Below are 25,628 nucleotides of genomic sequence, written 5' to 3'. Positions count from 1 at the left end.
TTGGATATTGTGAGTTTAAGTAGACCATGCAAACTGCAAGCTCTGATAATCGCCAGCAGCTCTCACTGGTTCTTAGTCGTACAAGCAATCTTGAGTTTTTGGTTTCGGCTTCAGATGAAACCATGATGAGTTTATGCTGCAGTTTCACTTCTGGCTGAAAGCTTTCAGAGGGTTTTGGTGGCAGTTTTGGTTGGCCTCTACTCTTAATATCTTAAGAAGTCATTTACTAACTTGGATCTTGCCAGGTATTTGTGACCTGGATAGGCCACTGTTGGAAACAGGATTCTGGGCTTGCTGGACCTTTGGTCTTTCCCAGTATGGCAATACTTATGTACTAAATGGGCCCTGGGGCACATAACATGCACTGCTTTAAATGACCCTTATATATAGATTAACCTTGTTTTAAGACGAGCATGAACCACTTGAACTCATCCTTATTCAAACAGGAATGATGCATGCGTGTTTAAAATCATTCGTTCTTAAATCACTTGGTATATATTATTCTAGTTTCCTAAAACTGGTAACATAGCTTCAGAATTCTACAGGTGTGTTCCAAGAGCAACGGTGATACAGCATCCAAGTCGCTACTTCTAATGCCGCCCCCAGGAACCTGATCTCTCTTTCATCTTCTATTTCTTCTCCCTCTGACATTGCTTCATGCCTGTAACACCTCCACTATCCCTGTGCCTCTCTCTCAATTGTACTGCTTGCCTCCACTAGCTTTCCATTTCTGTCTTCTCCAGTATTTAATTAGAAATTTGAAACAGAAGCTTGAAATATGCTTGTTTCCTGTCACTGTGTCTTGTTGTAAGGCTGTTTGTACTGTTTTATATTATCTGTTTTGTGACTGATGTTCGGTGTTGGCTATTTCTTGTATTTACTGAGCATTGCTTAATGAAGAATATTGATGCAAAACAGGAAAAACTCAGGATAGCAAACTTACATGCAATCCTCTGAACAAGCAGTCATTGTAAGGTGACAAGATTAGGTGTGAAGTGCTTGTATTTTACAACCTGATGAGAGTTGAGCAGTAGCTTTTTAAGTCAAATGAGAGGCTTTCACTTGTAAGTCAGATGTGAAAATCAATCATGTAAAGAATTTAAAACAAGAAAAAAGAAAGGGCAGAGGTGGTGTGATTCTCCTTGAGTCATTTTTGGCCAATATTTTTTCATTGGTGGTTAGTGGGGACTCTCTGTTGGGTCCAAAATTGGTTCCTGGGGGGGGAGGGGTTGTCGGGGCAGGAGCCATGCCAGTCGTGTCCTGCTGTGATATTGCCCGGCCATGGAATAAGGTTTCCAGACATGGCAGGGAAATGGCCTGCTTGAGGCCTGAGTCCTGGATCCAGTGCATGTACGAGAATCCGGTGGATCTGGGAAATACAGCTCTGGAGCTGGGAATAGACCTAAAATGAAGCCAGGGCCTCAATGTTTGAGCTGCCTGGAGAAGTTCTGTGGCTTTCACGGCCTTTTGCCGCACCTACAGAGGATCCACTGGGGCTTGAACTGAGGATGGGAATCTAGTCCTGAGCCCATGGGGACTAAGGTAAGGGGTCAGATAGCCCAGAAATTGTATTATTTTAATTTTAAATTGCTATTTTTGGATCTGTAGCACTGGGGATCCAGAGGTTAATTTTAAATTTTAATTTTGATATTTATGGGATCCTGAGATCTGTAAGAGGTGGGCTAACATGATGGTGAGATTTTTGAAAAAAACTCATTTATGTAGTTTAAAATTGTATGGGTGGTTTTGAAGCTTCTGATTGGTTGTTTTGCACAGATGTCTAGTAGCACTGCATACATCCAGTAGTGCTATAGAAATAAGTAGTAGTAGGTCATTGAGGACATGTCTGAGATGATACTGAATTTTATTTGAGGAGACGTGGATTTCTGGTGATTTTGAGGGTAATTTGGGTTTTAAAAAATGTATAAATGTGTTTAACATACTAAATGACGGCAGATAAAGACCTGAATGGTCCATCCAGTCTCCCCAACAATATAAACTCATTTTACATGGTATGTGATACTTTATACCCGAGTTTGATTTGACCCTGCCTTTCTCAGGGCACAGACCGTAAAAGTCTGCCCAGCACTGTTCCTGTACTAAAAGTTCTGAAGCTAACGTCAAACCTCCTTGAAATTTACACTCCAGCCCATCCATATCTGTTCAGCCACGATCAGGGTGCACTGCAGACCGTAGAAGTCCGCCCAGCATTAGTTTTAATCTCCAATTACCGGCGTTGCCACCCAATCTCTCCTAAGATTCCGTAGATCCATTCCTTCTAAACAGGTGTTTATCCCACGCATGTTTGAATTCCATTACCATTTTCATCACCACCTCCAGGGGAAGGACATTCCTCATGTCCACCACCCTCTCCGTGAAAAAATACTTCCTGACATTACTCCTGAGTCTGCCCCTCTGCAACCTCAAGTCATGTCCTCTGGTTCTACCATCTTCCCATCTCCGGAAAAGGTTCGACTGCGGATTAATACCTTTCAAATATTTGAACGTCTGTATCATGTCACCCCAATTATGTCTTTTATCTTCCACCTTGTCGGACCTGCCAATCCAACTGCAACAGCTTTAGGCTTGTTCTAGATGGATCAACAATAAAAAACTACAACGCAGATGCAGCAGCTTTATTCCCTTGCCCTTTAATTGTTCTGTCTGTCTGCCTGTCTTATCTAGATTGTAAGCTCTTTGAGCAGGGACTGTCTTTTTGTGTATGGTGTGCAGCGCTGCGTATGCCCGTAGCGCTATAGGAGTAGGTTTGCTTGCTTTTGTTTAAGTGCATGGCAATGACGGCTGCGCGGGCGGGGGGGGGGGGGGGTGTAGAAATAGAGATTAACCAAATTGGCTTCCTTGCTTACAATGGACTAGATAGGCTCACTTCCACTCCAGTCTATTGCACCTCTTTCTTTAACTTTCTAAAAGATTTGTGCAGCGCTGGGTTACGGCTGGTGAAAGCTGCATACTGTAAGGAGTAGCGGCCGTGAAAACAAACAAGCACTCTTGTCATTAAACCTTATTTTAAGCTTGAGAACGCCCGATCCGCAAAGTTACGCCCCCTTCGCACGGAGGATCGCAACTTTTAGGGAGGACAAGATTGTTAAGGAAATAGCGTTAATGTAAAATGTCCATGTGTAAACGACTGGGCAAAGAAAAAAAAATTAACTTTTAAAAGGTTTTTAAATCGAATCCGGGAGGATCCTGCTGTATCCGTCTTTTACCTTTTGGCTGCAGTGAACCCAAACTCACTGTCACTTGCTACTTGATCTCCAGCCGCGGTTCCCTTCTCTCTTTGCGTTTCAAGTCTCGCTCCAGCCTCCAGTTTGTGAGCGCGTGCGCTCAGTACCTCAGCGTGAAGATGGATTGATCATGAGCATCGCGAGCTGAATCTGCAGCGAAGAAGGGGTTACCGTATCACCGAGACATTCCTTTATGTGACAGCACTAGTGAGGGTCCCTGGGTAAAAGGTAAACGACAGATACTGCGGGATCCTCTTAGAAAACCTTTACAAGTTAACAGTTTAAAATAGCGTTGTGGATTACTCTTCTACTATCCCGTAGTATTTCCTGTACTCCTTCAAAGTTCGTTTGTGTTCCGGGGCCCGTGACATTACTGGATCCTCCCCCACTGGAACGCAACGTTCCGTCATATCGGGCGTGAAGTGCGGCGGGATCTATCATCTGAGCAAGCATGTTAGATTGAGGACAGGAAACTGTGTAGGCTTAAGGCTTTCTAGCTTACCACCACATTGGTTCACCCAAAACAATAGCGAACGCTATTGAAAACAATAGTAAAAGATTATTAGAAGTAAGGGACTGCCTATGCGTGGTCCATTTGTAAAAAGTCAAACTTTGTTCCAGTTGGATAGGCAGTGCTTTAAAAGGTGAAGGACAAAAGATTTGTTTAAACTTAACAGTTTTTTTTTAATTTGTCGGAAAGTTTTCCATATGTAGATACAATACAGTATTCCATATCATCATGCTGATCAATCCATAGACTGGTGGGTTGTGTCCATCTACCAGCAGGTGGAGATAGAGAGCAATCCTTTTGCCTCCCTATATGTGGTCATGTGCTGCCGGAAACTCCTCAGTATGTTCTCTATCTCAGCAGGTGGTGGTCACACACAGCAGCAGCTCTGGCTAGGTCTCCAAGCCTAATTTTTAGGTTTTGTTGAGTACCTGGGGTTGAGGGCTCTTCTTGAGCAAGTGCAAACCTGGTGGCGCCAGGTCCCTCCTTTTCTCCCCCCTCCCGCTGGCTCCGTTAAAAAAAAAAAAAAAGAAAAATTTTGGACGTCCTTAAGGGCGTTTATTTCGACGTTTATTTAAACTTTTATTGCAGCTACTCACTGGGACACCAGTTCGTTACAGCTCGGAGCGAGAAGCAGGTAATTTTTACCTTTTTATAGCGGGCAGGGGGTTCCCCGATCGATCTCCACGTGGCCTATGGCGTCGGAGGGCGAGGGCGCGAAGAATCGCTTCCCGGACCGCGTGTGCGCTTCTAGCGGGGATGCGGGGGTCTTAAAGTCTGATTCGCCCTTGTTGGGTGTCAGTTCGGAGGCCGGTCAGTGTCCCGGGTCTTCCTCCGGTGCGGCGGTTTTTCCCGCCATAAACGCCCATCCCCCGCTGCTCGCCTCCGCCATCTTGGCCGGCCACTCTGCTCGGACGGCTTCTTCTTGGGCCGCCCTTGAGCTGGGAGACGTTAATGCCATGACCGCCCTTGATTTGGGCGACGGCAAAAAAGCAGCTAAAGTTAAGCGCCGTTCTTCCCATGCGGCTCCTTCGCGGAGTGTTGCGCCGGACGCCATCTTGGATGCGCAGCATGGTTCTCTCCCGCTGTTGCGAGCGCCGGTTGAGGGTGCGTCTAGAGCTGTGGCCCAGGCTGCTGAAGTGCACAGTCTGGGGGGTTTCTCCCCCGAGTTTATTTTGCTGCTGCATCAGGTCTTCCTTATGCAAAACGCTGCCCCTTCTCCCTTGTCCGATAAAGGGGTTGAGGCCCCCGGAAGTAAACGCCCTCGGGTGGATTCCCGGGCCTTAGAGGACTCTGTTTCCTCTGATGTAGATGAGGGCAGCGTATCTGAGTTCTCCCAACGGTCCTTTGGGGATTCCTTGGAGGAGACAGATTCCCGCTCGGAGGGAGCGGATGACCCCTCTGCAGCGCGGATCTTTCGCTCAGAGGATTTGCCCAACCTGTTAGTGCAGGCCATGAGCATTTTGAAGATTTCCTCTCCAGAGGACGTCTCTCCCTCAGCCCCTGTTGGCTCCGCCATTATGCTGGGGACGAAGCGCCCGCCTAGAACCTTCCACGTGCATGATGCCATGCACACCTTAATTTCGGCTCAATGGGATGTCCCGGAAGCGAAGCTCAAAGTGGCTAGGGCTATGTCCCGCCTCTATCCTTTGCCTGAAAGTGAACGGGAGGCCTTTCTTTGGCCTACCGTGGATTCTTTAATCACTGCGGTGACTAAGAAAACAGCGTTGCCGGTGGAAGGTGGCACAGCCCTAAAGGACGCCCAAGACAGAAGATTGGAGGCGGCCTTAAGGTCGTCCTTCGAGGCGGCTGCCTTAAGTTTGCAGGCCTCAGTTTGCGGCTCCTACGTGGCCAGGGCGTGCCTGACGATTGTGCAGCGGGCTTCCCCCTCGGATCCTTCCTTGAGGGCTGATTGGCCGGCCCTGGAATCGGGCTTGGCTTATTTGGCAGACTTACTGTATGATGTCTTGAATGCCTCGGCTAAAGGTATGGCTCAGACAGTCTCTGCGCGGCGGTGGCTTTGGCTGAAACATTGGTCTGCGGACCACGCCTCTAAGTCCCGCCTGGCTAAGTTGCCTTTTAAAGGCAAGCTGCTCTTTGGGGTCGAGCGGGACAAAATTGTGACCGATCTCGGCACGTCTAAGGGCAAGAGGTTACCAGAGGTCAGGGCTCGGGCCAGTGCTCGCCCTGGTATCTCCAGAGGACGGTTTCAGGAAGCCCGTCGGTACCGCCCGGGCAAGTCGGGCTCCTCTGCCCCCTCTTCCTTCAAGAGGAACTTCTCCCCCAAGCAGCATTCCTTTCGCAGAGACCGCCGTCCCGGAGGTGCGCCCTCCGGTCCTCCCCCAGGGTCTCGTACCCAATGACGGGGTCCTGGTCCATGGCCCAGTGCAGATTGGAGGACGCCTGTCCTCGTTTCTGGGCAAGTGGACCAGGGTAACTTCAGACGCTTGGTTGCTGGAAGTCATCAGAGACGGCTACAAGCTAGAGTTCTGCCGACCCTTAAGAGACGGGTTTGTACTCTCTCCCTGCAAGTCTCCGGACAAAGCTGTGGCAGTGCAGCAGACATTGGACAATCTGATCCGCCTGGGTGCGGTCGTTCCGGTGCCAGAAAATCAGCTTGGCAAGGGACGTTACTCCATTTACTTTGTGGTACCAAAGAAAGGAGGTTCTGTACGGCCTATCCTCGACCTCAAAGGGGTCAATCGGGCCTTGAAAGTTCGGCACTTTCGCATGGAGACTCTCCGCTCTGTTATAGCGACAGTGAAGGCAGGGGAGTTCCTGGCATCCTTGGACATCAAGGAAGCGTACTTGCATATTCCCATCTGGCCTCCTCATCAACGCTTTCTGCGTTTTGCAGTCCTGGGCCGACACTTCCAGTTCAGAGCCCTCCCGTTCGGGTTGGCTACTGCTCCGCGGACCTTCTCCAAAGTAATGGTGGTCATCGCGGCCTTCCTGCGAAAAGAAGGAGTACAAGTCCATCCTTATCTGGACGACTGGTTGATCCGAGCCCCCTCTTATGCAGAGTGCGGCAAAGCTGTGGACCGAGTGATTGCTCTTTTGAGCTCCCTGGGGTGGATCATCAACTGGGAGAAAAGCCAGCTGCGCCCGACTCAGTCCCTGGAGTATCTGGGAGTTCGATTCGACACCCAAGTGGGCAGAGTGTTCCTGCCGGACAATCGGATTGTCAAACTTCAGGCTCAGGTGGACCAGTTCCTAGTAGCCTCTCCGCTTCGGGCTTGGGACTATGTGCAGCTGTTGGGCTCTATGACGGCCACGATGGAAGTAGTGCCCTGGGCCAGGGCTCATATGAGACCACTACAACACTCTCTGCTGCAGCGCTGGACTCCGGTGTCAGAGGATTATGCTGTGCACCTTCCCTTGGACCCAGCAGTGCGCAAGGCGCTGAGCTGGTGGCTGAAGACAGACAAGTTGTCTGCAGGGATGCCTCTTGTGACCCCGGAGTGGATTGTCGTCACGACGGACGCCTCTTTGACGGGCTGGGGAGCCCACTGCTTGGGAAGGACAGCGCAGGGGCTCTGGTCTCCTGCAGAGGCAAAGTGGTCTATCAACCTCCTGGAACTCAGAGCCATTCGGTTGGCGCTTTTGGAGTTCCTCCCGGTACTGGCGTTGAAGCCAGTACGGGTCCTGTCAGACAATGCCATGGCTGTGGCCTATGTCAACCGCCAGGGAGGTACCAAGAGCGCCCCTCTAGCCAAGGAAGCCATGAATCTATGCCAGTGGGCGGAAGCGAACCTGGAACAGCTGTCAGCGGCCCACATTGCCGGAGTCATGAATGTCAAGGCGGACTTTCTCAGTCGCCATACCTTGGATCCCGGAGAGTGGCAGTTATCGGCTCAGGCATTCTTGGACATCACGAAGCGCTGGGGCCAGCCGAGCCTAGATCTGATGGCGTCATCGGCCAATTGCCAAGTGCCGCGCTTTTTCAGCAGAGGACGGGACCCTCGATCTCTGGGAGTAGATGCTCTTCTCCAACAGTGCTTCCCTGGCTTCGCAGCCAGATGTGGTACGTTTTCTCAAGGGAGTTAATCACCTGCGCCCTCCTCTGCACTCAGTGGTGCCTGCGTGGAATCTCAACCTGGTGCTAAGAGCCTTGCAGAAGCCGCCTTTTGAACCCTTGTCGAGGGCATCTCTGAAAGACCTGACGTTGAAAGCAGTCTTTTTGGTGGCTATCACTTCAGCCAGAAGAGTTTCCGAGCTCCAGGCACTCTCATGTCGAGAGCCTTTTCTGCAGTTCACTGAGGCAGGAGTGACTATTCGCACAGTGCCTTCCTTCCTGCCCAAGATTGTTTCTCGCTTCCATGTGAATCAGCAGCTCTGTCTCCCTTCCTTTCGTAGGGAGGACTACCCAGAGGAATACTCTGCTCTCAAATATCTGGATGTGAGACGAGTCATCATCAGATACTTGGAAGTGACCAATGATTTCCGGAAATCGGATCATCTGTTTGTCCTGTTTGCAGGTCCTCGTAAGGGTCTGCAGGCTGCTAAGCCTACAGTGGCAAGATGGGTCAAGGAAGCCATTGCAGCGGCTTATGTGGCCGTGGGGAAGGTGCCGCCTATTCAGCTGAAGGCTCACTCCACTAGAGCTCAGGCGGCCTCGATGGCAGAGGCCGGGTCCGTCTCCTTGGAAGAGATATGCAAGGCGGCAACTTGGGCATCGGCCCATACCTTCTCCAGGCATTACCGCTTGACTGTGGCTGCTCGGGCGGAGGCCCGGTTTGGAGCTTCAGTGTTGCGGTCAGGGATTTCTATGTCCCGCCCTGGGTGAGTACTGCTTCGGTACATCCCACCAGTCTATGGATTGATCAGCATGATGATATGGAAGGTAAAATTATGTATCATACCTGATAATTTTCTTTCCATTAATCATAGCTGATCAATCCATAGCCCCTCCCAGATATCTGTACTGTTTATATTCTGGTTGCATTTCAGGTTCAAGTTTAGTCTTCAGTTCCTGTTCAGGAGGACTTCGTGTTCAAGTTTTTTCAATTGGATTCTTCAAGAGTTGAGGCGAGTTTGTGTTACAGTGAGCTGCTGCATTCCTCTCCCCTCCGTTTTTCGGGGCTGGATTGAGACATAAATTCTGCCGGCGCTCCCTCCCGCTTCGTGCGGCTGTAGGGCAGCTTTGTACCCCTCCCGCTTCGGCGGTGTTAGGGTCAGTCAGCTCCTCCCGCGGTTGCGGTTGCAGGATAAGCCAGATCCCCCCGCATCGGCGGGTGTGGTGTCCTTCCCCCGCTCTGCGGGGATGAGCTGGACGGATTCCCCTCCCCCACTTGTGTGGGGATGAGCTGGGTTAATTCCCCTCCCCCGTTTCGGCGGTGGTGAGCTGGGCAGAGTGTCCCTTTGTGGGTGTAATTCTCTAAGTGCTGAGTCCTGCGGATGGAGCTTGGATATCGACATACTGAGGAGTTTCCGGCAGCACATGACCACATATAGGGAGGCAAAAGGATTGCTCTCTATCTCCACCTGCTGGTAGATGGACACAACCCACCAGTCTATGGATTGATCAGCTATGATTAATGGAAAGAAAATTATCAGGTATGATACATAATTTTACCTTACATGACCAGATTTCAGTGAGGGTATCATGTTTACTGATGGGTTCATCTTAACTGTTGTTCTAATCTGCCTTGGGAAGCCTGGCGTTATAAGATTGGAAGTAAAGTTAAACTCTCCCATCATTGGGGCACATGGAATCACATCGTCACCTCATCTCATTTGTACAAATTGATTACTCTGTTTTGAGCATGTTTCAGGGAAAAGTGTTTTTTTGTAAGTCAAAATAATAAAAATATTTTCTTTCACACAGATCTCTCATCTCTAACTAAATGGGCTATAAACCCCTAATACAGTTCCATGGTTTTCTTATATTTTGACCTTGTGATGACTTAGACTGTGCCAAAACTGGAAATACAGTGATACAGAATAGTAGAATTCAGTAACATCCAAAACTCATTAACTAACATTATAAATGTGTTTGCAGTTGGGTAATAACTGAGAAAATGCTGTTGAAAAATGACTTGAAGAAGAAATAAATATATATCATAGAACTGGAAAATGATGGCACATTTAGACTGACTGTACTTCTGCATGAAGGTAGCTCTGCCCTCATTATTGAATATCTCTCTTTTAAATAGTAGTAATAAATAATATTAAGTGCATTTTTATAATATACCACTGCATTTCACAAAACAAAAGGCACAAGTTCACACATTGAATGCAGTGAAAAACAGGTTCAGGCTTTCTAAAGTAAACTACGCCTCTAAAATCATAGCATCTCTCAGTCCTGATACTTCACTGAAGAAATGTGACAGCCTGCTTAGCCTGGGCAGAGTTACAAAGTTGGCAAGGGTTGTGTATAGCTGGACATAGGCATACTGAGAAACTATAAAAATAATTGGGCCAGGTGAAGAAAAGTTCAATTTAAGAGTAAGCGAAGTTTGGAGATAGGAGAGCTGAAACTTGGTCATAATTGGATAAGAGATAAGAAAACTGAGACTTGGTCATGATTGGATAAGAGATAAGCAAACTTGCTAAGGTTGAAACTCGGTCCTAATTGGATAAAAGATAAGAAAAGTTAGAACTTGGGTATAATTGGATATATGTGCCAATTATGACGAAAGTGCAGGTGAGAAAGTGGAATGCTCATAGGGATCTATGGGATCAAAAAAGTGTGAAAGGTCTGCTACCTAAGCAGTTTTTTAGAGAGAAGAAGCCAGTAACCTTTTAAGGCACATGTCATCTGTCGTGAAGTGCTGTACTACCATGTGAATGCCTGAACTGCTTGTACTACATTTGGGTGCGATATCAATGTTAATAAACTATATTTCTTTATCTACTAAATACTGGGTTCCTTTCTAATTACATAGGTTTATACTGCCTTGACTGTGTAACCCTGTCATGAGCAGATACCAGGTTAGGGTGATTAAGTATCTAGAGGGAATGTGCAGTTCGTTCCAGGTTAGTAGAAAGCCCATGCCGCTGTCGCCCAAACAGAAGAGGCAGACCTAGTAATAAATATACTGTTCCCATAAACCATCTTTCTCTTTTTGATCTAGGCAGAGGGAAAAAAAAAGATTTTAAATGCTGCCAGGTTTCAACTTCATTCTTATTTCATGTGGGATATACATGTCATAAGTAAATAAATAAATAGAAACTCTGAATGTTGAGCACCTGATTCTCATAATATGATGTCTGTTTTGGTGGCCCTTTACCAGGAGGAAAAAAATCTCTGCACAAATATAGCAGTGCTAAGGTGTCATATAACTAGCCCTTCCAAATTACACACTGAGGCATATTTTCAAAGCACTTTGGGAGGCTAAGTTCCATAGGTTTCTATGGAACTTTGGGAGGCTATATGCTTTGAAAATGAGCTTGACTGTGTACAATTTATAATAAATTACTATTCTACCAACCTACCTATGAAAAGTTATTCCGTTCTTATACTTCCTCTGTGTACATCCGTAAGCTGTACAAGCCGGCATGTTTGAATATATAAGTGAGATTAAATTAAAATGCTACCAACAATAAAGAATGACAACATGGATGCAGCAGCTCATAGGATTGTTTGCTTTAGGCTGCGTGGGGAAGGGGAAACATACAAACCTAAGTGGCTTCAACTTTTTGATGTCATGCTGTCTTCTGTTCTCAATCAAACTCCTTGAGCCTATCTAGCCCTTTATATGGACTGAAGCCAGTAGGCGGAGCTTAGCACCATTTTTGCTCACCCAAAACTATAGCAAAAGATTATTAGAAATAAGAGACTGCCTATATGTGTCCCATCTGTAAAAAGTAAAAAGCTGTTCCAGTTGGATAGGTACTACCTTAAAAGGTAGAAGACTGTGACCCACAAATGTAAGCCAAAATCCCAAGCTGCAAACCAGATCTACCATCCTCTGCTTATAGAAGTGTAAAACGTGAGGACGTCGAGGGCGGCGGACCTATCAGAGGCGCGAGGGCGGGGCCGAGAGAGATGGTGACAGACTGACGAACCTTACGAACCCTTCACTTCAGTGAAGCCACAGAGTCAGCTTCACAACGTTGCAGGTGCGTTTTATTACACTACACAGCTCCCTAATTTTGCAGTTAAACGTGGCAGGGTGGCTGGAGGGGGGGGGGAGGGGGGGAGGGGGGGGAGGGGGGGGCAACGACCCTGGAACTGGGAGGGAGGGAGGGGGGGCGGACCCTGGAACTTGGAGGGGGGGCGGGCAGACCCAGGGAGGGAGGGGGGGTGACCCTGCAACTGGCAGGTAGGGGGGCCCCTGGCACACACTCTCATTCTCACGTACACACTCTCGCACCCAGTCTCACTCTGTCACACACACTCACACATTCACTATCACACACTCACTCTCACACACACTCTGTAAAACACACACACTCCAAGGAAAACCTTGCTAGCGCCCGTTTCATTTGTGTCAGAAACGGGCCTTTTTTCCTAGTATATATATATGTGTGTGTGGTTTTTTAACGTTTTTTTTATTTGACAGTTTTATATTTGATTTGAAAGCTTTTTATATGTAGATATAAATATCAACTCTGCATTTTGTGCACATTTGTCTACACTGTTCTATACAATACAGATGGCCAAAATTCAGTGAGGATGGGTCCATCTTAACTGTTGTTGTAATCTGCATTGGGAAGCCTGGTTGTACAGTCCTTGCAAAAGTGCTATCTCATACGCTCAGCTAGACTGTCAGCTAAACCAGAATATAGAACATCACTGTGAAGACTCGGAACTCTTGAACCAAAATCTTCTTTAATGCAAATTCAAACAAAAGAAAATAACTTCCAGTTAGATGTGCTGGACTGGGAGTCAGAGAACAGCTCCCCCTGTATACCAGGGAAGCCAGGCGATCTCAGCATTGGCTGAAGAGTAGATGCTGTATATACTTTTAAATGGTGACCTATTGGTGATGTTACAAGGCTTTTGAAAGGCTTAAAGCAGGTACAGTATTAAATGCAGTTCATAACAAGTATGCTGCAGAGATTCCTTTCACTGAATAGAGGGAGAATAGGCAGTTTACAGCTCAGCATACACAGGGATAAAGGCCATCCAATAGGAAAAGTCCCACAAGGCATAGGGAACATGGACAGGTGCTCAGGAAGAGCCTATCACAAGAGAACTACAATTACATCACTTAAAGTCCTATCCTACTTAAAGAGCACAGGAACATATAAACAACAAGCACCCTGCCTTCATGAATATTGGGGCTTTACACTCCCTGCCTGGTATCAGTAGTTACCACTATTTAATTTTTCAAACTTATGAATACCACAAGGTCTTTGCAAAGTCCATAAATAAAGCAGAGGGGAGGAGTAGCCTAGTGGTTAGAGCACCAGACTTGACATCCAGAGTTGGCTGCTTCAAATCCCACTGCAGCTCTTTGTGATCTTGGGCAAGTCACTTAACCTCAATTGCCTCAGGTACAAAATTAGATTGTGAACCCTCTAGGGACAGAGAAATACACAGTGTAGCTGAATGTAACTCACCTTGAGCTACGACTGAAAAAGGTATGAGCAAAATCCAAATAAATAAATAAAGGTGTATCTTGAAGCTTGGCAACTCGTCTCCGGTTCACTGCTGCTCTGGTGATCTCTCTCTTGTAGTCTCGCAGGAGCTGAAACAAGAGACAGACAACACAAAGAAACAAACAACATAAAAGTAAGAAAAAGTCTTTGAGACTTTGGAGTGGACTAAGGTTCGCAGTGTTCACGTCTCATCTCAAGGTAAAAGAAGTTTCACTTTGGTGACTGGTTCGATGAAGGTCTTCGGCGTCCCTTGGTTCGCTGTCTTGATTTCCAGTTTGCATATTTTTCCATCCTCAGTTGGAAAGGTTTTGGTGATGAGTCCCAGTGTCCAACTGTTGGCGCTGTGTTTGGCTGTCTTTCAGCAATATAAGCTCACCTTCTTATAGGTTCGGCTGGTTATTCTGCCACTTATTTCGATACTGCAGAGTAGGAAGGTATTCTGTCTTCCAACGTTTCCAAAAGATGTCTGAGAGGTATTGAACCTGCTTCCATTGATGCTTGTAGATGTTCCTGTCTTTGAAATCTCTAGGTGGAGTAGGAATGGCTCCTTGAACTTTCACATCTTGAGCTTCTCATGCAGCAAGTGGGAGGAGCCGACGTCCAAGACCGGAGGGCATCATTAGATGACATCATCTACCCACGGCATTAAGATACACCGACTCTTGAGGTGTTGCACCGAAGGAGCGAGCCAAAGGGGCACATCCTTCCCCTTTGGACACACTTTGCATATTATTTTTAATTTTATAGTTATTTTTAAAGTTTTAAAATTTTAATTCAAGATGGGGCACATAAGGAGGCATATTTTCAAAGCACTTTGGGAGGCTAAGTTCCATAGGTTTCTATGGAACTTTGGGAGGCTAAGTGCTTTGAAAATGAGCCTAAAGGTCTTTTTTATAAGTCTATTTCTTCTAGGGCATTTTTTTAGTCCTGTTTCTTCAATTGATAGCCTCTAATTTCATATATAATTACTTCATTTCCATTTCCATCTGCTCATTTTAATTATCAATTAATGAGATTCTTATTGAAATGTGAGGATTATATGCAATATAATATTTAAGTAGTAGCAGGTCATTGGCAGAAATCTAGTTGTAGATATAAACACAAGCCAAATTCAGTGCAAAAAAAAATTAGAGATCTTTAAAAAGGATAGTTTGTGAACCTTATGTTAAATCTTCATCTATTCCAATCCCAGGATATTATATTAACATACGATCATTAGGAAATAAAGCTACTATTATTAAAAATTGGATTGAGGTGGAAAAAACGTGTTTGCTGTTTTGTACTGAGACCTGGCTGAAATCAGATGATGATCCATTATTGTATGAGATTTGTCCACCGGATTATAAATTTTTGTCCCAAGAAAAGTAAAATAAAGAAGGAGGTTTAGGATTATTGTATCATGCTAATTTTAAGGTATCTCTCTTGGATTACTTCACTTCCTCTGGTTTAGAGATTTTAGCTTGCAGAATTGAGGATGCTACATTGAATTACTCCTTAACATGCTTATTGTTTTATAATCCTCCTGGGAAATGGCAGCAGTTCTGTGATGATTTTTATGATTTTGTTGCTAGTTATACCAACATTTCGCATTCAACTATGTTACTTGGTGACATAAATTTATATCTGGAATGGAACATATAATAATAATGTGCAAGATTTATTGGGATATTATTTACCTCCATCTCAGCCTACACATGTGAAGAATCATCAATTGGATATGATCATTTATACAACCAGTAGCTTGACAGTTGAGATAGGTCAATGGGCACCCTCTTAATGGTCGGACCATTACTTATTGAATTTTACATTAAGATGGCGTATCTGAGCTAAAAAGAGTCTGCAAAATAATCTCCGTGTTAAAAATACATCATATTATAAGGCTAGGGGTAAAGTCAATACCAAGTTTTTAGGGGGAGAAAGTAGATAAATACTATACAAGTGACCCAGTTGAATTAGATGAGTTAATTAATTGGAATACAGTGAGTAAAAATATACTGGATGACGTAGCACCTCAGAAGATCAAGAAGTCCATTTGTAGAAATGAAAAATGGTTTAATTCTGAACTTTTGTCCGTAAGGAAAACTTGTAGGAGATTGGAAAGGCAATGGAAAAAAAACATGGTTAAGTGTTGATAGAATTTTATGGAAGCAAACAGTAACTAGTGAGGTAATTAAATTTGCTGATGACACAAAATTATTCAAAGTTGTTAAATCGCAAGAGGATTGTGAAAAATTACAAGAGGACGTTACGAGACTGGGCATCTAAATGGCAGATGGCGTTTAATGTGAGCAAGTGAGCTTGGAGAAAAGATGGCTGAGGGGAGATATGATAGAAGTTTATAAAATAATGAGCGGAGTGAAACGGGTAGACGTGAATCACTTGTTTACTCTTTCCAAAAATACTAGGACTAGGGGGCACGCAATGAAACTACAAAGTAGTAAATTTAAAATGACCCCATAATCTTAGACCTATGCCCACCGGGATACAAAATTACCCACTGGACAAGAAACGGAAAAAGAGGAGGAGGAATAGCCATAATATACAAATCCGAGTTCACCATTATAACCACAGCTGAATCCATTCTGCCACAACTTGAAATCGCATCGATAAGAATTAATCACCCAAATCTGCAGGAACACCTCAACGCAGTCCTACTCTATAAACCGCCAGGCAACTGGCAAGATTCCCAAACACACTTTATGGACTTCATCTCGAACACCTGTGTCACAACCTCAAACCTTATCATAATAGGAGATATCAACCTGCACCTCGAAGATCTTACTTCAACAAACGCCCAAGAATGCAAAGAGTTCCTACAACTATGGGATCTTCACGAACCAAACATTCAACCAACCCACACTAAAGGACACACACTAGACATTATCACACACACATTCGACCCCAACTCAAACCTTATACTAACAGATACAAAATGGACACCCACACTGTGGTCAGACCACTATAAAGCATATATCTCCCTCCAATGGCGAATGAAAGACACAATTAACTAAGAAGAACGAAAAACCTACACCACGAGAGGAAAAATAGACCCGGTAATATTCTGGCAACAGATTTACCACAACGGGTGGACAATGAAGGCAGATACAAACCAATTCCTCCTAGAATGGGACGGCAGATGCAGATCAATATTAGACAATATTGCCCCAACTAAAACTAGAACCTCACACAGAAAGAACTCAATACCATGGTTCAATGAAGAACTGAAAAAACTTAAAACACAAGTTAGAAGGTTAGAACGTGCTTGGAAGAAAAAGAAAGACAACCCCACACTCAACGCCTGGAAACAACTTCAAAGAAAATATAAATATACCATAAGACAAACTAAAAGACTATATTACAAAACTGAAATTGGACCAAACTACAAGGACACACACAAACTCTTCCAACTCGTGAATAAACTACTAGATATAACACCAGTCACAACCAACAGCAAAGATACACCAGGAGCAGACAATCTCGCGAGATACTTCAATGAGAAAATCATACAACTGTGACGTAAAATCCCTACCAGTACCATCGATTACGCCATACTTCTTGTTTGCCTAGACCCAGACCCTATACCCAGCAGACAGAACCTTGACCAACTTCGAGATATTATCAGAGGATCTCATCTCCCAGACGCTCAAAAGATTCGCCAAATCTCATTGCAAACTAGACATATGCCCAAACAACCTTATGACATTTGCCCCTCAACAATTTACAACAGACCTAACGAACCACGTGAACTACATGTTACAAAATGGACTTTTCCCAAAGGAGAAAGGAAACATCTTACTCACCCCCATATCATAAGAACGCAAAGAAAAGTGCTAGTGAACTAACCAACTACAGGCCAGTAGCATCCATTCCCTTAATAACCAAACTAACGGAAGGGATGGTGACCAAACAACTCACAAACTACTTAAACAAATTCTCAATACTACACGACTCCCAGTCAGGATTTCGGTCTAACCACAGTACCGAAACAGTACTAGTTACTCTCATGAATAAGTTCAAACAGACGATTGGAACTGGCAAGAACATACTACTTCTACAATTTGACATGTCTAGCGCCTTCGACAGTTCATCATGGAATACTACTACATATCCTCGAGTACTTCGGAATTGGAGGCAACGTTCTCAATTGGTTCAAGGGGTTCCTAACCACACGATCATACCAAGTGACATCTAATTCGACTACATCAGCCACATGGATACCTGAATGCGGAGTTCCTCAGGGAACCGCCCCCCTCACCGACCTTATTCAATTTAATGATGATACCCTTGGCCAAACTACTATCAAACCAAAACCTCAACCCATGCATATACGCAGACGACGTAACGATCTACATCCCATTTAAACAAAAGGAAATTTCCAAGGACATCAACCAAAGCCTACACATCATGCACTCATGGGCGGATGCATTTCAACTGAAACTCAATGCAGAAAAAACCCAGTGCCTAATTCTCACCTCTCAACATAACACGAACAAATTCACCACCATTAACACTCCAACACTGAACCTTCCAATTTCGGATACCCTAAAAATTCTTGGAGTTACCATTGATCGACACCTAACTCTTGAGAGTCATGCGAAAAACACAACCAAGAAGATGTTCCACTCAATGTGGAAACTAAAAAGAATAAGACCTTTCTTCCCAAGGACCGTCTTCCGCAACCTGGTACAATCAATAGTACTCAGTCATCTAGACTACTGCAACGCACTCTACACTGGCTGCAAAGAGCAAATAATCAAGAAACTTCAGACAGCTCAGAACACAGCAGCTAGACTCATATTCGGCAAAACAAAATATGAAAGTGCGAAACCCTTACGAGAAAAGCTACACTGGTTCCCACTTAAAGAACTCATCATGTTCAAAATATGTACCCTAGTTCACAAAATCATTCATGGAGATGCCCCAGCCTACGTGTCAGATCTAATAGACTTACCACCCAGGAATGCTAAAAAATCATCCCGCACATTCCTCAATCTCCACTTCCCCAACTGTAAAGGTCTAAAATACAAACTAACGCATGCGTCAACCTTTTCCTACTTGAGTACACAATTCTGGAACGAGCTGCCGCACAGCTTGAAAATGATCTATGAATTAACTAACTGCCACAAACTACTGAAGACTCATCTCTTTAAAAAGGCATACCACAAAGATCAACAAATGTGAACTCCTACACATATACCCAGAATTGTCTTACATTATTTGCTTGTTAAACTACTATCATGTTTCATCACTATCATGCTACCCAAGATCCTTATGTAATACTAAATGTATATTCTCTTTGCTTGTTAAACTACTATCATGTTTCATCACTATCATGCTACCCAAGATCCTTATGTAATACTAAATGTATATTCTCTTATATATTTCCACTATTCATGATGTATTGTAAGCCACATTGAGCCTGCAAATAGGTGGGAAAATGTGGGATACAAATGCAATAAATAAATAAATCAGAGAAAATATTTCTTCTCTCAACTTGTAATTAAACTCTGGAATTCATTGCCAGAGAATGTAGTAAAAGCAGTTAGCTTAGCAGGGTTAAAAAAATGTTTACATGTCTTCCTAAAGGAAAGTCCATAGACCATTATTAAAATGGATTTGGGGAAAATCCACTGCTTATTTCTAGGATAAGCAGCATAAAATGTATTGTGCTGTTTTGGGATCTTGCCAGGTACTTGTGACCTGGAAAGGCCACTGTTGAAAACAGGATGCAGGGCGTGATAGATTTCGATCTGTGCCAGTATGGCAATACTTATGTACTTATAAACTCCCCATTAAGTCCTTTTGGAGCCACTGTCAGAAGTGTATAAGTCCAGAATTGTTCTCTTTAATTTGCTATTCGAAAAAATATACAAGTAACTTAGGCCCCCTTTTACTAAGGCTTGCTTAAATTGTGGGCACACTAAACGTTAGAGAAACCAATGCATTCCTATGGGCGTCTCTAACGTTTAGCGCGCCCACAATTTTAGCGCACGCTAAAAACGTGAGTGTGCCTTAGTAAAAAGGGGCCTTCCAGTTTGCTAAAATTAAAAGGAGAAAAAAGAACTTCAATGGCTTCGGTCATGTCTCAGTATATCTTTAGACTAATGACCAGCCAAACTTCTTCATCAATCCTAAAGAAAAACTACTGTTTTTTCAATTTCACACAATTTTTGTTTATTTTTATTTTTTTAGTCCATTTTAAATCAGGTACTTATCTGACAGAAAATAGAGGGTAGGGTTAAATGGTCATTTCTCTCAATGGAGGAAGGTGAACGGTGGAGTGCTGCAGAGATCTGTACTGGGACTGGTACTATTTAACATATTTATAAATGACTAGTAAAAGAGGCCCGCTTCCGACAGAAATGAAACGGGCGCTAGCAAGGTTCCACGCCCACCTCCCTTCCTCTGTCTCTCTCCGAGTTCCAACCCCCCTCCCCTCTGAGTTCCATGCCTCCCTCCCCCCCCCCTTTGAGTTCCAGACCCCCGTGCCTCCCTCCCTCGCTCTCTCCCCTCCGAGTGCAAGCACGACCTGTCCTCCGGCAGCCTCTCACCTTCCTAAGTGCCGGCAGTAATTTAAAAATTCTTACCTCGGGGTCCAGCATCAGCAGTTAAGGCGAGCGGCTTCAGACTGCCTTCCCATCTGTCTCAGCTCTGCCTCTGGTCCCATCCTCATTTCATGTTTCCGGAAGAGCTGCTGGAGGACAGGTCATGCTTGCACTCGGAGGGGAGAGAGGAAGGGAGGAGAGGGGGCGTGGAACTCGAAGGGGAGGGGCATCCTGCAACTCGAAAGGGAGGGGGGCCTGTAACTCGGAGGAGAAGGAGGGAGGGAGGTAAGGGGGCATGGAACTCGGAGGAGAGGGGGGAGGAGGAGAGGGGGGCCTGGAACTCGGAGGGAGGACGGGAGGAGGACAGGAGGGAGGGAGGGGGGGCAATTCTCTACTCACCTACAATGTTCTGTAGCTGGCTGTTGCTGGCTTCCCTTCCCTCTCACTGATCTGCCCTCTGATGTCATCGCCAGGGCGGACCAATGGGAAGTGTGTTACGAACCCAGGCATTCAGACGAAGGTGCAAATTATAGGGTATGGAATTTCGAACGACGAGTGAGGTCATCAAATTTGCAGATGATACAAAACTGTTCAAGATTGTTAAAACACGTGCTGACTGTGAATTATTGCAGGAAGACCTTAGGAAATTGGAAGACTGGGCATTCAAATGGCAGCTGAAATTTAATGTGGGCAAATGCAAGGTGATGCACATTGGAAAGAATAATCCAAATCGTAGTTACCTGATGCTAGGGTCCACCTTGGGGGTCAGTGCTCAAGAAAAGGTCTGGGTGTCATTGTAGATAATAAGCTGAAATCTGCTCAATGTGCGGCGGCGGCAGCCAAAAAAGCAAACTGGATGCTAGGAATTATTAGGAAAGGGATGGTAAATAAGACAGAAAATACTATAATGCCTTTGTATCGTTCCATGGTGCATCCACACCTTGAGTATTGTGTTCAGTTCTGGTCGCCATATCTCAAAAAAGATATAGCAGAATTAGAAAAGGTTCAAAGAAGAGCAACTAAAATGATAAAGGGGATGGAACTTCTCTCGTATGAAGAAAGGCTAAAGAGGTTAGGGCTCTTCAGCTTGGAAAAGAGACAAATGAGGGGAGATATGATTTGAGGCCTACAAAATCCTGAGTGGTGTAGAACAAGTAGAAGTAAATCAATTTTTTTTTACTCGTTTCAAAAGTACAAAGACTGGGGGACAACTGAGGAAGTTACATGGAAACACTTTTAAAACAAATAGGAGGAAATATTTTTTCACTCAACGAATAGAAGGTCTGGAACTCTTTGCCGGAGGATGTGGTAACAGCAGTTAGCGTATCTGGGTTTAAAAAAGCTTTGTACAGCTTCCTGGAGGAAAAGTCCATAGTCTGCTATTGAGACAGACATAGGAAGCAACTGTTTGCCCTGGGATTTGTAGTATGGAATGTTGCCACAATTTGGGTTTCTACCAGGTTCTTGTGACCTTGCTTGGCCACTGTTTGGAAAATACTGGGCTAGATGGACCATTGGTCTGACCCAGTATGGCTACTCTTATGTTCTTATATACTTGCTGCCCCACTCGCTCTATAATTCAATATTTTTTCTGTATGACCTCACTCCCACCCTACTTGAATGACATCTGTTATTCACCATCGTATGTCTTGCCACTGATGATGATACTCTCGCTAATATGCTGTCAAAGAAGTTTGTGGATTTTCAGTAATAATGCGAGATTTATGCTCGTTGAGTCTCACTTTTATGGGACAGCTAATACGACCAATCTATATTTGTTTGCAAGGGTATTCAATTATATAAACAATGTTCATGATTTTTCAAGTAGTGTCTTGTGTAGACTTAATTGTATGCCCTGCTATCCCTGAAAATGTTCTCTACCTTCTGTCGTTGTGAGGCTGCAGACATTTTTGCAACACCTTCCCCATAGTACTAATTTGTTCTTCAGGGGAATAAGCTACCACTCTCTCCTAGGACTGAATGTCTGGTACATCTGGTAATGTTATCCCTTTATGTTTCAAAATGTCTTTTAACTCTGCTTTCCAAGTAGTGAGAATCTGAGGAGGCGTAACCTACCCTCCTACTACTACTGTGGGGACGTACGAGTCCTCCCCTAAAGGTACCGTTGAGGGCAATCCTACAGGAATTATCTAAAGAAGGTACAAAAAGCCAACAAATGTCCATATACATCATCAAACAGTGAAAACTAGAATACTTCTAAAGCAAAATATGGAATAAGAACGCCTAATTGCAACAAACATTAAACAAAATATGAGTTCTTTAAAGGATTGTGAATAAAAACCTCTCTTTTGATCTCTTCTTATCACTTCATATGTCTTTTCTTAAAAAGGAGGAAAAAGCCTCAAGAAGCCAAGTAGGCTTACAAAAACTCACAGCTTAAAAGCCAAAAATGCGTTTTTGCTTCATCATAGGCAAAAAAACCTCCTGACATCTATCTATGTGCTATTCTTAGATAATTATGGCAAGTTTATTTAGCAGTGCAAAAAGCTTTACTTGCAATCAAGTCTGTTTCTCCCACAACAAGACCAGGACCGATGTTGGACAATGTTTCAATTGCTGCGTCGGGATCCCCGGGTCCAAATTGATAACGCTGTATTGGAGCATAACAAGGGCAGGAAGCAGACTCACGACTGGGCAAACCAGGCTCCGTTAATATCAAAAAAGAGAGGTTTTTGTTCACACTTCTTTAAAGAACTCATATTTTGATTTAAGTACCTAAGTATTGCCACACTGTGACAGACCAAAGGTCCATCAAGCCCAGCATCCAGTTTCCAACAGTGGCCAATTCAGGTCACAAATACCTGGCAAGATCCCAAAAGGTTCAATAAATTTTATGCTGCTTATCCCAGAACTAAGCAGTGGATTTTCCCCAAGTCAATTTAATAATGGTCTATGGACTTTTCCTTTAGGAAGCTGTCCAGACCCTTTTTAAACCCCGCTATGCTAACCGCCATTACCACATTCTCTGGTAACGAATTTCAGAGTTTAATTACACGTTTAGTAAAGAAATATTTTCTCCGATTCGTATTAAATTTACTACTTTGTAGCTTCATCACGTGCCCCCTAGTCCTAGTATTTTTGGAAAGAGTAAACAAGCGATTCACGTCTACCCGTTCCACTCCACTCATTTATTTTATAGACCTCTATCATATCTCCCCTCAGCTGTCTCTTCTCCAAGCTGAAGAGCCCTAGACGCTTCAGCCTTTCCTCATAGGGAAGTCGTTCCATCCCCTTTATCATTTTCGTCACCCCTCTTCTTGTACCTTTTCTAATTCCACTATATCTTTTTTGAGATTTGGTGACCAAAATTGAACACAGTATTAGAGGTGCGGTCGCACCATGGACCGATACAAAGGCATTATAACGTCCTCACTTTTGTTTTCCATTCTTTTCCTAATAACCTTCCATTACATAGCTATAGATCAGGTTCCTCTTTCCCACATGCATCATTTTGCACTTGCTGACATTAAACGTCATCTGCCATTTAGATACCCAGTCTCATAAGATCCTCTTCTAATTTTTCACAGTCCTCTTGCGATTTAACAACTTTGAATAACTTTGTGTCATCTGCAAATTTAAATACCTCACTAGTTACTCCCATCTCTAGATCATTTATAAATATGTTAAAAAGCAGTGGTCCCAGCACAGACCCCTGAGGAACCCTATCTACTCTTCTCCATTGAGAATACTGACCGTTTAACTCTACTCTCTGTTTTCTATCTTTTAACTAGTGTTTAATCCACAATAGGACACTACGTACATAAGTACATAAGTAGTGCCATACTGGGAAAGACCAAAGGTCCATCTAGCCCAGCATCCTGTCACCGACAGTGGCCAATCCAGGTCAAGGGCACCTGGCACGCTCCCCAAACGTAAAAACATTCCAGACAAGTTATACCTAAAAATGAGGAATTTTTCCAGTCCATTTAATAGCGGTCTATGGACTTGTCCTTTAGGAATCTATCTAACCCCTTTTTAAACTCCGTCAAGCTAACCGCCCGTACCACGTTCTCCGGCAATGAATTCCAGAGTCTAATTACACGTTGGGTGAAGAAAAATTTTCTCCGATTCGTTTTAAATTTACCACACTGTAGCTTCAACTCATGCCCTCTAGTCCTAGTATTTTTGGATAGCGTGAACAGTCGCTTCACATCCACCCGATCCATTCCACTCATTATTTTATACACTTCTATCATATCTCCCCTCAGCCGTCTCTTCTCCAAGCTGAAAAGCCCTAGCCTTCTCAGCCTCTCTTCATAGGAAAGTCGTCCCATCCCCACTATCATTTTCGTCGCCCTTCGCTGTACCTTTTCCAATTCTACTATATCTTTTTTGAGATACGGAGACCAGTACTGAACACAATACTCCAGGTGCGGTCGCACCATGGAGCGATACAACGGCATTATAACATCCGCACACCTGGACTCCATACCCTTCCTAATAACACCCAACATTCTATTCGCTTTCCTAGCCGCAGCAGCACACTGAGCAGAAGGTTTCAGCGTATCATCGACGACGACACCCAGATCCCTTTCTTGATCCGTAACTCCTAACGCGGAACCTTGCAAGACGTAGCTATAATTCGGGTTCCTCTTACCCACATGCATCACTTTGCACTTGTCAACATTGAACTTCATCTGCCACTTGCACGCCCATTCTCCCAGTCTCGCAAGGTCCTCCTGTAATCGTTCACATTCCTCCTGCGACTTGACGACCCTGAATAATTTTGTGTCATCGGCGAATTTAATTACCTCACTAGTTATTCCCATCTCTAGGTCATTTATAAATACATTAAAAAGCAACGGACCCAGCACAGACCCCTGCGGGACCCCACTAACTACCCTCCTCCACTGAGAATACTGGCCACGCAATCCTACTCTCTGCTTCCTATCTTTCAACCAGTTCTTAATCCATAATAATACCCTACCTCCGATTCCATGACTCTGCAATTTCTTCAGGAGTCTTTCGTGCGGCACTTTGTCAAACGCCTTCTGAAAATCCAGATATACAATATCAACCGGCTCCCCATTGTCCACATGTTTGCTTACCCCCTCAAAAAAATGCATTAGATTGGTGAGGCAAGACTTCCCTTCACTAAATCCGTGCTGACTTTGTCTCATCAGTCCATGTTTTTGTATATGCTCTGCAATTTTATTCTTAATAATAGCCTCCACCATCTTGCCCGGCACCGACGTCAGACTCACCGGTCTATAATTTCCCGGATCTCCTCTGGAACCTTTCTTAAAAATCGGAGTAACATTGGCTACCCTCCAGTCTTCCGGTATTACACTCGATTTTAGGGACAGATTGCATATTTCTAACAGTAGCTCCGCAAGTTCATTTTTTAGTTCTATTAATACTCTGGGATGAATACCATCAGGTCCCGGTGATTTACTACTCTTCAGCTTGCTGAATTGACCCATTACATCCTCCAAGGTTACAGAGAATTTGTTTAGTTTCTCCGACTCCCCCGCTTCAAATATTCTTTCCGGCACCGGTGTCCCCCCCAAATCCTCCTCGGTGAAGACCGAAGCAAAGAATTCATTTAATTTCTCCGCTACGGCTTTGTCCTCCTTGATCGCCCCTTTAACACCATTTTCGTCCAGCGGCCCAACCGACTCTTTGGCCGGTTTCCTGCTTTTAATGTATCTAAAAAAGTTTTACTATGTATTTTTGCTTCCAACGCTAATTTCTTCTCAAAGTCCTTTTTTGCCCTCCTTATCTCCGCTTTGCATTTGGCTTGGCATTCCTTATGATCTA

The 25,628-nt window shown here is 44.4% G+C and overlaps 1 protein-coding gene across 1 annotated transcript in view; it reads left to right on the top strand.

Moving 5' to 3' along the window:
• The first annotated feature begins 3,210 nt into the window (after positions 1–3,210).
• LOC115458884 (solute carrier family 52, riboflavin transporter, member 2-like) overlaps positions 3,211–25,628 on the top strand; it is a 77,472-nt gene continuing 55,054 nt past the window's right edge. The window contains exon 1 of the mRNA XM_030188722.1: positions 3,211–3,473. The gene's annotated coding sequence lies outside the window, so the exon portion shown is untranslated. The remainder of the gene's footprint in view (positions 3,474–25,628) is intronic.

Source organism: Microcaecilia unicolor, unplaced genomic scaffold (genome assembly GCF_901765095.1).
Source record: "Microcaecilia unicolor unplaced genomic scaffold, aMicUni1.1, whole genome shotgun sequence".
Classification (NCBI taxonomy): Eukaryota; Metazoa; Chordata; class Amphibia; order Gymnophiona; family Siphonopidae; genus Microcaecilia; species Microcaecilia unicolor.
The sequence above is the reverse complement of the archived record's forward strand: the minus strand, read 5'-3'. Positions and strand labels throughout refer to the sequence as shown.